Raw genomic sequence first — 13051 nt, forward strand, 5'->3', positions numbered from 1 at the left:
ATGATGATTCTACTGATGTGAACTAGACATTATATAGATCAATTATTGGAACACTATAATATGTTGTTTATAGTAGACTTGATATTTCATTACCAATTAGGATAGTTGCAAGGTTTTCTGCAAGTCCTAAGGAGAATCACATGATGGTAGTGAAAAGGATAGTCGGATATCTAAAAGGAATATAATACTATGGACTATATTACAAGAAGAATGACAAATTTGAACTAAAAGTGTTTACTAATTCTGCTTGGGCAGGAAATGATGATGACAAAAAAAATTACTAGTGGAGGAACATTCTTTTTAGGAAAGAGGCTAGTTCCATGGACAAGCAAGAAGCAGAACTGCATTTCTCAATCAACAGTTGAAGCTGAATATGTGGCAATAGTAGTGAATTGTTCAAGCATCATATGGATCAAGCAAGCAATTAATGAAAGCAATGAAGGAAGCTATTGCTGATCTAGTTTTTATCTATTGTGATAACACTAGTGCTGTAAACATATCAAAGAATATAGTGATGCACACAAAGACAAAACATATAGCTATCAAGTATCATTACTTGAGAGAGCTAGTTGAAGACAAATAAGTGAAATTGGAGTATGTAAATAATAAAAATCAATAGTTGATATTTTCACTAATGCATTACCTAAGGATTCTCATAATTATCTAAGCGGTAAATTAGGGGTGATTCCCCTAGACAAGGCTACTTAAGCTAAGATGGAGCTCTACATCAAATTTAATGATCAACATATCTTATATTTGATGAATAACTTAGTCTTACTTTAGGAGTTGCCTAAAGTAGTAAAGGAAGAAGTAGAGAATAAAGGAAAAAGGATAGAATTTTGTATCAGTCATAAATAGATGACAAAGGGAAATTTAATATTGACATAAGAATATCTACATGAAAAAGATGTATGAGTTGGATAAAGTGTCTTTGGCATTGTTGTCAAAGAGGGAAAATGTGTAATTTAGTTATCATGGCTTGAAAATAAGAAGAGGAAGAAAATATTGAAGCATTTACCTATGCAGTAATTAGCAAGATGGAGGGTATGTGAGAAGTCATACATGACAGAGTCATCAAGGGAATATGAGGTGTTGTTACAAGGAACTTTAAAGATCAGTAAGAGGGAGTTCATATCTTATGTGAGTTGCATGGATGAGAAACTGATTGAAAATAAGGATATTAATGAAGATTTGATACTAAACATAGAGGGAGTTGCTCAAGATATTTTGGATTGTATGATAACTAAAGGTGTTGTCATCAATGCTAAAGGGGGAGATTGTTGGAAACTACAATTGGAACAACTGTTATGTTGTCATTGATGTTAAACCTTATTGGCAAGATATTTTTCTATCTAATTTGAGTATCATATCTAGATGATTGATGAAGAGGATTTGAGGAGTTGGACATAACAATAACACATGGAGGAAAGGTTGAGTTATGAGAAGAAATTACAATGGGCACTTGATTAGTTAGACTTTGAAAAGATAAAGTGATTTTTTTAAATCATGGTACAAGTAGAGAAGACAATTGTATTGAAGCCTTCAAGAAGTGATCAAAGATTGACCAAATGCATAGGCTTGATCGAGAAAAAGAATAGAAGATTAATGAACTTGTAATATAGGATGAGTGATGCTAGTGTCGATCGAGCCACAATATGTGCCGAGAAGTAGTGTTGATCAAGCATCAGTATTGACCAACTGACAATATATGTATCAAACAAAAAGTACTACGTACAATTCTACATACCCTATTACTTACATAATAGGGTACTCCCATCTCCATGCCCTTATGTTCATGTAGGTGAACCCCCCTTTCACTACAAGGCATGTTGATTACTCTGCCCTAGCCAGTGGTAAGTGGTACTTTCTGATACTATGCATCATTCTATGTACCCTATTACTTACATAATAGGGTATTCCTAGGAGTCTCCATGCCCTTACATTCAAGTAGGTGACCCCCCTTAGGGGGGGTCACCTACCCTCACTACAGGGCATGTTGACTGATCTACCCTAGCCAGTAGTAAGCGATATCCTACCCCTACCTATTGGCTAGTGGTAAGTGGTACTTGTTGATACTACATTAGTAGCGGCCGAGTAACCCAATGATGACCGAGTGCCAGAACATAGTGTTGGCCAAGGGACACCATTTTGATAGTTTACGAGAAAATCATGATTTCCAGTCAACAAAGTTGATTTCTTGGAATATGTAAAATGTTTTTAAGGTAAGGATGGATGACCTAGAATGTGTAGTTTAAGGGAAAACATGTTTGCATGATTCTATGCAAGGATTCCAAGAGAAGTTTTTAGAAAGGAGATGAACAAGAAGGTAAAAAAATTCGATGAATCAGATTATAAACCTAAGATCTATGGTGGTGTTTAAACAAAAAAAGATCAGAATTAACTACTTAAGGAGGCACAAGAGCTAAGCTCGTGGGTGTGTGAGTGGGTGTGTAGACCTAGCAAGGTTGGAGCAAAGTTAAGTTTATTGATTTTTGAACTTAAGCAAAAGGTTGAAGAAGAGTTGTGAAGTAGTGAAGTGTGATTGCGTGAAGGGTTGCCAAGGGAATCTAGACTGAGATGACAATAAAGGCTAGTCAGTGGGTCAACATATGAACATATATGATATGTATTTACAAAGTGAGTTGTACTTATTCAGATCAAAACTTGTTGTTACTTTCTAACTATTGTATCAGTATTAAAATCCTTTAATCAAGGTTGACCTAACAGTCATATGTAAATCCTTTAATCAAGGTGGCATTCTAATGGAATGTTCTAAAGTCCTCTAACAAGGCCACTCCTAATAGGGCGATTAAATCCTTTAACAAAGTCACATTTAACAGTGTGTTTTGTAACCTTTAATAGGGCTAACTCCTAATAGAGCTCACTTCAGAAGAGTGAAAAGATTAGTGACATGTTATCGATGGTTTTTCCCAAATTGGGTTTCCACAATAAATCCTAATGTCAAACTTGTGTGGATGTTATTTGTGATAATTTAGCATTGATGTTTTACATTTTGCAAGTCTATTACATTTAGGATAGTGGACTGCTAGTTGATGTTATTACTAATAATCTAATATAGAGACCGAGCTAATGAATGTTAAGATATGAAGTAGTTGAAGTGTTTGTTTGTTCAATTGGTACATATAGACCTTGGATAACTAATTTACCCCCACCCATCCACCACCCCCCCCCCCCCCCCCCCCTCGCCACCCCCAATTCTTAGATATTCTAAACATTCTAATAGTCCACATGGAAAACTATTCACCTTTCTTTTAAGGGAAGACTCTTCAAGACTCCAAACTTAAGTCTCTTCAATTCTCGATAAAATGACTTTGTATAGTATCTCAACACTCAAGTATCTTCGTATAACTCCTATTTTTGGATCATCATCACTCTCTCTTAGCCAGGGAGTTATCTTTCTAGATATGTGTGTTATGTAGTGATATCCATCATGGCTACTCTCAGAGGGTGAGTTCATCATGACTACTCACATGAATGGAAACACAAATGAACACAAGCGCTCATCAAGGAATCACTCAACATAATATCATTTTTTTATTATGACATTCACCATAGCTACTCCCAAAGGGTGAATAAATACAAGTTTTAAGTCATGGAGTCTCCCACATGACATCCACCATGACTACTCCCAGAAGATTAAAAAAAGGGATTTTACCTTAAACTTATCTCATAGACAAGAATTCATTAACAAGGGCTTGTGCCTCAAACTTCTTTGAAAGAGAAGAATATTTTAACAAGGGATTACACCTCAAACTTCTCTTGTAGAGAAGAATTCATCAACAAGAGATTGCACCTCAAATTTTTCCATCTTAAGGAAATATCATTGATGTTGAAACTTTGTCTTAGCAGCTCCCTCATAGCAAGAGATACACTCTCAACTTTATCATTACAACAAATTACATTTGACTTGAATGTTTGACCAAACAAGGGACTTTTGTTGTTACACTACTACATGAGATTTTTTATCCTTTGTAAAGGGACTAACACTCTACATTTGACACTCAAGCTCCCTCTAATTTGATTTCTACAACTGAACAATCTCCCTATGAATTCCATTTATTCCTCTTTGAATAAACCAATTGTAATGACAATATGTATAGGTTCTTTCTCTTTAATGAAGGTGTATACCACCAATTTAGTCACATGGATGTAAGAAGCATCCTCATGCTCATTTATATAATCTACATAACTTTTCATGCACTCTCTCATCATTGCATTACTTCTTGATCCATTGTGGAGGCATTTCAGTGAGATTAGTAGTAGTTCATAGAAACAAAAACTACCCCAAAGATAAGCATGCATGATTCACTATACTCATTAATATTATTATCCTTATATAAAGATATAAACATTAAATAATTATCTCTTTATTGTATAATCTTCTTCACAATTCACCAATAGTCCATCCTAATATTTTCATTTGAATCTTCAGATACACCTAGAATAGGAATAACAAATACCATCTGCACCATTTACATCCATTCCAATACCATGATAGTGATATGAAATTTTCTAAAATATATAAGCCAAAGTTGTTTCCTTTTCCTCATGGTTAATTTTCTAATATGTCAAGTACAAACACAATCCATGAAATATTAACTGGATTTGGTAATTAGAAAAACACATTTAAAAACAAGAGTATGAGAAATGTTATCAAACAATGGACATTAAGTTAACTAGGTTTACATGGTATCAAAGTTGGTAATTGACAACTTGGTATCTCCTGTATAATAAGCATGTAAACATGATTTCTTTGTGTGAGTCACAAATGATGTGTCTTAATGGATGCAAAATTATAAAAATGGCTACAAGATATTATCAATCTTGTTCTCTGAGAGGGAAGATTCTTTTAGTTTTCTTACTAAATTTGTATTCATTTTTGTTATCATCAAAGTTTCTGAATTTACAAGGATATATCTTAAGTTGATTTTTCTATTTGAATATGTTGTGCATCCACTTATTTTTTATATTTCTATCTGCACCCAACAAGTTGCATATAACAGTAAATACCCAACTTTAACACTACAAGGTTTCTACTAATATTTTTATTACCTTTGTTGTATAAATATTTGTTACAACATTTTTTATATGTAACAATCAAAGTTAAACATTGCATAAGCATTACTCAAAATAACACATTGCATAGTAGTTGGCATATGAGACACGTAGGATTTTGCACCTTTATTAGTACATGGTGTAGGAGAAATTTCACTTTAGGTGGTGACAATTGTTATCACAATTGACCTTCAGTGGTGAGATACATCTTTAATGCTCTTATTACATTATCATCCTTCATATGTTTCACATACTTCATTTCATAATGGAGGATGGTCCACCTTTTCAGTCCACATGTATTTCCAACTTGTGTGGGCTATAGTTTAGTATCTCTGTATCACTATCTTTTATTGTTGAATGGAATGAATATCTTATTAGAGTAAAATGTTTTAACCTAATTGTTTTATTAAGTTACCTTTTACGCCTTCTTAAGATTTCACTTTATGCAAATTTCACATTGAATAATTATTTTAATTATTAAATGTTTACCTTTTAGGGTTTGATCTCCTTTTCTATGGATTGATACATTTTATTCTATAATTTCCAATTCTATTATCTGTAAAATATATCTTTTCTATTTTTAGAGTCGTCTTCTTTCTTTTTGCTTTGTTCTTTCTTGTGATGGGTTGTTTTGCATGTAGGTATTCTTTGGGTTTTGTGAAGTTGTATTTCTCGAATTTTGTATGGTATAAGAGTTGTGACATGTTGCTGCTTGCTCTCATTTTTTGAAGAATTTTGGAGCTTCAAGGGTTTGATTATTTTAGAGGTTTTTTAATTGGAATTGGAGGCAAGCCTTTTTTCATAGTACCTTAGACCTAAACAGACCTCATGGATGGATTTACTATGCTTGGAAACCCCTATTTCCACATAAGGTTTGTCAAATTTGGATGCAAATGTCTTAACACGCAAATCATGAATGATGATTTATTTTTATTTTTTAAAATATCAATTTGTTTTAAAAGCACCTTGTTTCAATAAAAATGGTGTTACATAATTTGATTTTCAAAAGAAAAGAAAAGAAAGAACCCAACTTTTTTTTAAAAAAAATTGCATTCCCTTTAACTGGTGCATACCTTTCAAAGGTATCACACCCTTTCCTACACTTGCAAGTATATTGTCAACCCATCAGCGCTACATGGGCATACCTTTCGATGCAACAAGCCCTATGGCCCCATAAGGACATGTAGACATGAGGGTGTTCCATGTCTCATCTACCATGTTAACACTCTTGATAATGTGCATGGTATGCTAGCATGTATGAAATTTCCATGTCATCCTCATGCCACCTCATCACATGCTTGAGTCAATGCCACTTCAACATTACACATGCATAATTAGTGTGCCTCATCATCTTGCATATCAGTAGGCATTTTTTGCATCAATGGTTATCTGGACATCAATTTAGGCTCATGGAATGGTGACATTAGCACTACATCATCCCTACTAGCCCTTCTAGCTCAGTTTGGAACTCCCTATAATTTTTGGTTGTATCTTTCTCATACAGACTCTATTTTTTGATAATGACATATCGTTGAAAAGATAGTTCTAAGCCCTTCACAGTAGCATAGATATTTTTTTAGTTTTGATGTATTTTTTTATGGTGCTTTTGATGTTAATATTAGAGGTTCTTTTTTGCATATTAGGAGACATATCTTGAGCATTTTCTCTCCATTTTGGGAAAACTTTATATTGTTAGAAAGATTTTTTTCTCTCTAAAGTGATGCTATTTTTTTTTTCAAATTCTACTGTAGGTACATTCTACTCTATTTTTTGCATTTTTCCACTCTAGTGGATATCTTGGATGTTTCAGGTCTCATTTTTTGTTATATGGGATGACTCGTCTTGGGTTATACTTTCTAGTGTACCATCCTTATGTTTCATTTGATCTTTGTTGACATCTTTTATAAGCATTTGTATAAACACACTGAGATAAAGTTTCATATTTAATATGTCTTATTGGGATCTATCACATCTTGTGCCTTATTCTACATGTACTACTAATAAAGTGCCATGGGGGTTTATGTTTTCTTTTTTTTCCATCTTTGTTTGTGAAGTGAGTGTTCCTTCTGCAACATTAGCCTAATGATTCGTGTCCGTAGCATGATCACCTCACAAAACTATTATGTATTTTTTATGTAGCTTGTTATTCTTGGTTCCATGACATGCAATACTTGTTGGCCCGCCCTTTTAGTTTCCTATCATCTTATCCTGGGAGGATTTCTCCTATTCTTATGTTTCCTTGGTTCAATGGACTATGTACTAGGTAGATACAGTGGTTGAGTACCTATGCATTTCGATGAGATGGATCATTTGCCATATAGAAACTTTTTCTTTCATTCCTATTTTCGAGGTAACATTATATGTTCGATTAATTATCTCTCTACAATTTGGTGTTTTATGCCATCTATATCTTTAAGTTTAGTTTTTTGTCTTTGTTTCCCTCCTAATTTGAATAGTGTCATTTAATGGCACTCCATGAATTATAGTCTTCTCTACCTAATTAATTCTATTTCAATGGAGGTTCTTCATACAAGTAGTTACTTTTTTTATAGAGTTTGCATCTTTTTTATGCTTTAGTGGTGTTCTTCATGACCTTTTTTATTCCTATGTTTTGGGAAATTCTCTAATTTAGAGGCCTCTGCAATCCTTTACTAGTTTTTCAACATTCTTTCCATCTCTTTTTGGAGTATAGTTTTTCCTAGTTGGTTTTCTCTATTTCTTTGCTTTACAAAGATTTTGTTTTGATTGGGTACCTCATCAAGCCATGTTGTATTGCAGTTTCCTTTCCTTTTCATGCATTTTTATAGCTGCATTATCACTCATCTTAATGCAAAGTGTTAGAGTAAAAAGCTTTAACTTAATTGTTTTATTAAGTTACCTTTTATGCCTTCTTAAGATTTCACTTTATACATTTTTCATATTTAATCATTATTTTGATTATCAAATATTTACCTTTTAGGGTTTTCCTTTTGGGTTTCGACATCCTTTTATAAGGATTGATCCTTTGTATTTTGTAATCCACTTCCATTATCTATAAAATAAATCTTTTATATTTTCAAAGCTATCTTCTTGCCTTTTGTTCCATTTTTCCTTCTGATAGGTTATTTTGCATGCATGTGTTCATTGGATTCTGTGAAGTTTTATTTCTCAACTTTTGCATATCTAAGAGGGGGGAAGGAATCAATTATTCCCACACTTTATAAAACCTTTTATATGTTGGTAAACTATGAAGAAATACTAATAATAACTTTTAATCAATTGGTTAAACATATTAAACAATCATGATAGAAGTTAACACTATGGCACAAAGACGCCATATAGAGAACATAAGAATTTATGTGGAAATTCGAACTAGGAAAACCTGTGGAGAAGTTAATTCTCATGAGATGAAAACATGTTAGTGAGACTCATGTTGAGGTAATTTTTACAAAAGTTCACCATGAATGTTTTTCACTGTAGGTTGGCTTACTATCAATCAAATTACACCTATCAGGATAACTACCTTTAGATATGAAAATGCTAACTTCCAATACAAATAGGCTTACTATTAAAAAATATAAAAAGAGATTGAATCCACCATGAAATCATAGTCACCAACATACTTAATAAAACAATATATATCAATCTACTACTGATTGCATCAATGCACATGACCTTCAACACATAGATTTCATATTAATTTAGATTCGTAATCAATTCATATATAAGCCTCACGAACAACTAAATTCATTGATCTTCTTATATTTCTTGAAACCATCAACTATTTTGGAAAAAATAATTTGAAATAGGTTACACCAAGACATTCTTGTGTTGGTAAAGAATGATATGTGGACCATCTCAATCAATGCAATATGCCTCATGCATGCCGACATAAAACACCATCTGAAAAGTCATTAATTTCAAGACATAAAATGAATACATTAAACATCACAACTATTGGGACCAAACTACAAACTAATACTCTCCAAATAGGATCGACCTAGATAGACAATTCACCCTATGTTTCACACAAAATAGAACCACCATAGAAAAGGAATAAGAGTAAACACATAAATCAAAACTTTCTGTGAACACTTCTACATATATAGACATGTTATTTGTAAAATACAACTAATACACCAAGACTATCGATACACATAAGCCAATACAACCATGTGTGGGATATATTAATTTTAATGACAACACCATGAATAGCATCAAATTTATATTCCAAAAATTACCCCCATGTCATTGATGACAATATTTTTCAGTAATAAAGTGCAAAAGCCTAAAAAATGTACCAACATCAAAGTTCACTTCTTAGTGCACAAAGGTAGGGGGCCAACAAGATGTTACTTATTTTTTCATCCCCAAAAATAAATAGGATGTATGTCAAATGGGACACCAGCCATATAGGTTGCATGCCCTATAGATTGGCATGTCCAAGGCTTAGGCTCAAACATGTCAAGACATAGGGTGCAGTCAATTATGGTGTATTCCTTATAGGTGTAGAAATTTAAGGATAAGAAAAGGAGGAGAGAGAGAGAGAGAGAGAGAGAGAGAGAGAGAGAGAGAGAGAGAGAGAGAGAGAGAGAGAGAGAGAGAGAGAGAGAGGGGAGGGGGGAGAGAAGTGGGGTGAGATTGAAGTGGGTGAGAAGATAAGAGAGGGGTCATAAGGGGTACTAAAACAATAAATGTGCCCTAGGATATCTTAACAACCCTTATGGCCCTTAAGATGTATGGTAAGGTGTCTTGAAGGGTCCTAAGGGGTGTTCAGGTGTCCTAATATTTCCCAAGAGCACTTATGACCCCTTACAATCCCTTACCATAAACTAATGTATGGTAAGGGATACTAGGGAACATTAACGTGTTCTAGGACCTTTTATTGTACTTTAATCTATGGTAAGGGGCCATAAGAGATCCTAGGACACATTATTGTGCCTTAGGGCCCCATAAGATCCCTTGTGAACCCTTATAACCCCTAATGTATGCACTATAATAGGACATGCCAATAGCACCTAAATTAGTGTCATATTTTAGTGTAATTTTGGATTAGAAATAAACCTCGGCAATGACAACCAAGTCACACCCAAATGCTTTGAATGTTTAGCATTATATTATACACTATAGTTAATGTCATATTTTGAGTTGTATCTAACATTAAATGTTATATCATAGGAGTTTCTATGCCAAAAATGTAGAAGTTGATGAAAGCCAACTTCACAGTGTGCCAAGATCACTTGCATGCAAATAACTCGCTAAAGAGAAACTGAAGAAGGAAGCAACAAGAGCTTGAAGAAACAAAGAGAAATTATATTGCAACAATGTGAAAATGAAATTTTTGTACAAAAATGCAAAGGGAGAGCCTATTTATAAAGGCCTCTAGGAAGTTTGTAGAACAAGCTTAAAGTGCTAGAGAGTGCTAGGAGATAAGAATGATAACTAAGCATACGTCCACAAAAGGTGGGATGTCCTCGATCAAGGTGAGAGGATAAGTATGACTTAGATAGGAACAAACTCCGGTGTTGTCAACAACTCCTAGAAAATAACTAATAAATAAATGCATTTAACTAACTAAACTTAAGTAAAAGTGTAAATAATAATTATTTACTCTAACACCCCCCTTAAGTGCAACTTAGGGGAATACACTTAAGCTTACAAAAACTAAGATGAAATACAGAATGGGTCTGAACAACAAGGCCATGTTAGGTACCCATGAACAAATGCAAAGATATGCAACCTCTTAAAATGGGGAAAGAGGGAAAACCTCATGGGAAAAACCCTTCCCCAAAAAGAGGTAAGTATAAACATGTTGAACAAATATGAAGGAAGGAAGGCCTCAACAAGAACCCCCAAGGAAAACTTCTGTAACCCCAAGCATAGACCCCAACTAAAGATAGCGTGGTGATGCAAAAGGTTTAGTGAAGATGTCAGCAACCTACACAACGGTGGGAATGTACTCCAATGCAATAATACCATCTTGAATCAGCTGACAAATGAAGTGTGTATGCAGCTCAATGTACTTGGTACATTGATGCTCCATCGAGTTGCAAGAAATGTGAATGACACTCTGATTATCACACCACAAAATAGTGGGATGATTGAGAGGAAAACCAAACTCAATCATCAACTGCCAAAGCCATAAAGCCTCATGAGTAGCAAGTGTTGCGGCTCGGTACTTAGCCTCTATAGATGAAAGCGCACGAGCATGCTACTTCTTGTATGACCATGTGATAGGACCAGAGCTAAGACAAAACACAAAGTCAAAAGTAGACTTCTAATCATCGACATCACCAGCCCAATCTGAGTCGGTGTAGCCAACAATGTGAGGAGTCCCCATGGTGTAATGAATGCCATACATGAGTGTGTCCTAAATGTATCTCAAAATACACATGATAGCTTGCTAGTGACTCTCATGAGGGTCCTAATAAAATTGAGAGACAAGGCTAACTACAAAGGAGAGATCAGGACGAGTGTGTGTCAGGTACAACAAGCTGCCAACCAACTATCAATACCAAGTAGCATCCACAGAAGGTGAAGAACAAGAGGTAGACAAGGTGACACCCAACTGAAAAGGTGTTGGAGCAGGCTTGCAATCAAGCATGTCAAAACATTGAAGCATGTCAAGAGCATACTTCTGCTAATAAACAAAATTCCCAGTAGAAGACTGAACAATCTGGAGATCAAGAAAATAGTGTAGCAAACCAAGGTCAGTAATCTCAAACTAGTCCATCAATGCATGCTTAACATCCTAAATCATAGAGGATGAGCTACCCATTAGGACAAGATCATCAACATACATGACAAGAATCAAGATCTCATCTCCAAGACATTGAATGTACACTATAGGATCAGAATGGCAGCGGGTGACACCTGTAGAAAGCATAAAAGAGTCCATCTTCTCATACCAAGCCCGAGGGGCTTGCTTGAGACCATACAATGAGTGTCAAAATCTGCAAACTAAGGAGGAATCCTACACAAATCCCAGAGGCTGCTCCATGTAAATCTCCTCAGTGATATCATCGTGCAAGAAGACATTCTTCACATCCATCTGAAAAATAGGCCATCCATGTGAAGCTATGAGGGATAAGACAAGGTGGATAGAATTCATCTTGGTGATAGGGGAAAATTTATCACTGTAGTCAATACCCTCAACTTGGAAAAAAACCCTTCACAACAAGATGAGCCTTATGCTTATCAATTGAACAATTAGCAGCATACTTAGTACGATAGATCCATTTGCATTGCACTAGCTTTCTTCCCTTAGGAAGAGGACAAAGATCCCATGTATGATTCTTCATCAAAGAAGAATATTCCTCCTCCATTGCACTATCCCATTCAAGTTGTCCTGTCACTTCTACAAATGTCTAAGGATCATCACAAATAGCATCACTAAGAAGACTAGAATTTGCAGTATGATAACAGGTGCGATAGGAAGTGGAAGGGTCACCAGCTAGAGATCCTATAGCCTCAATTGTAGCTTGATATCATTTAGGCATATGGGGAGGATCTTGTGGTGGAGGTAAATGGGGATCACCAAGAACATCATCCTCATCATCCGTGAAACAAACTGGAAGAGAGGAGGAACTAGTGGGAGGTGAAGTAGGCACTAGAGGCGACATATGAACTGTAGGAGGTCTCTCATCAAACTGGACATCCTGTCAAAATAGGACCTCTCTAGAATTAGGATAAAATAACCTATAAGCCTTTACATCCTTATAGTAGCAAACAAAAATGAGTGGTCAACTCTTCCATTCCATTGCTTTCCTCTGAGCATCAGGTACAAATGCCCATGTTGTACTGCCAAAAACTCAGAATGATGATATGTTAGGCTTGACATGAGACCTAGCCTCCTTAGGAGTCATATGTCAAACTGCCTTGTGAGGCATCTAATTTTGAATATAATTGGCACAATTGACAACCTCTACCCAAAAACATGAATCCATGGACCTGGACTGAATCATACAATTAGACATCTCCCAAAGTGTTCTATTCC

Source organism: Cupressus sempervirens, chromosome 7 (assembly GCF_028749045.1).
Source record: "Cupressus sempervirens isolate cs-2001-9-10 chromosome 7, ASM2874904v1, whole genome shotgun sequence".
In the NCBI taxonomy this organism is placed as follows: Eukaryota; Viridiplantae; Streptophyta; class Pinopsida; order Cupressales; family Cupressaceae; genus Cupressus; species Cupressus sempervirens.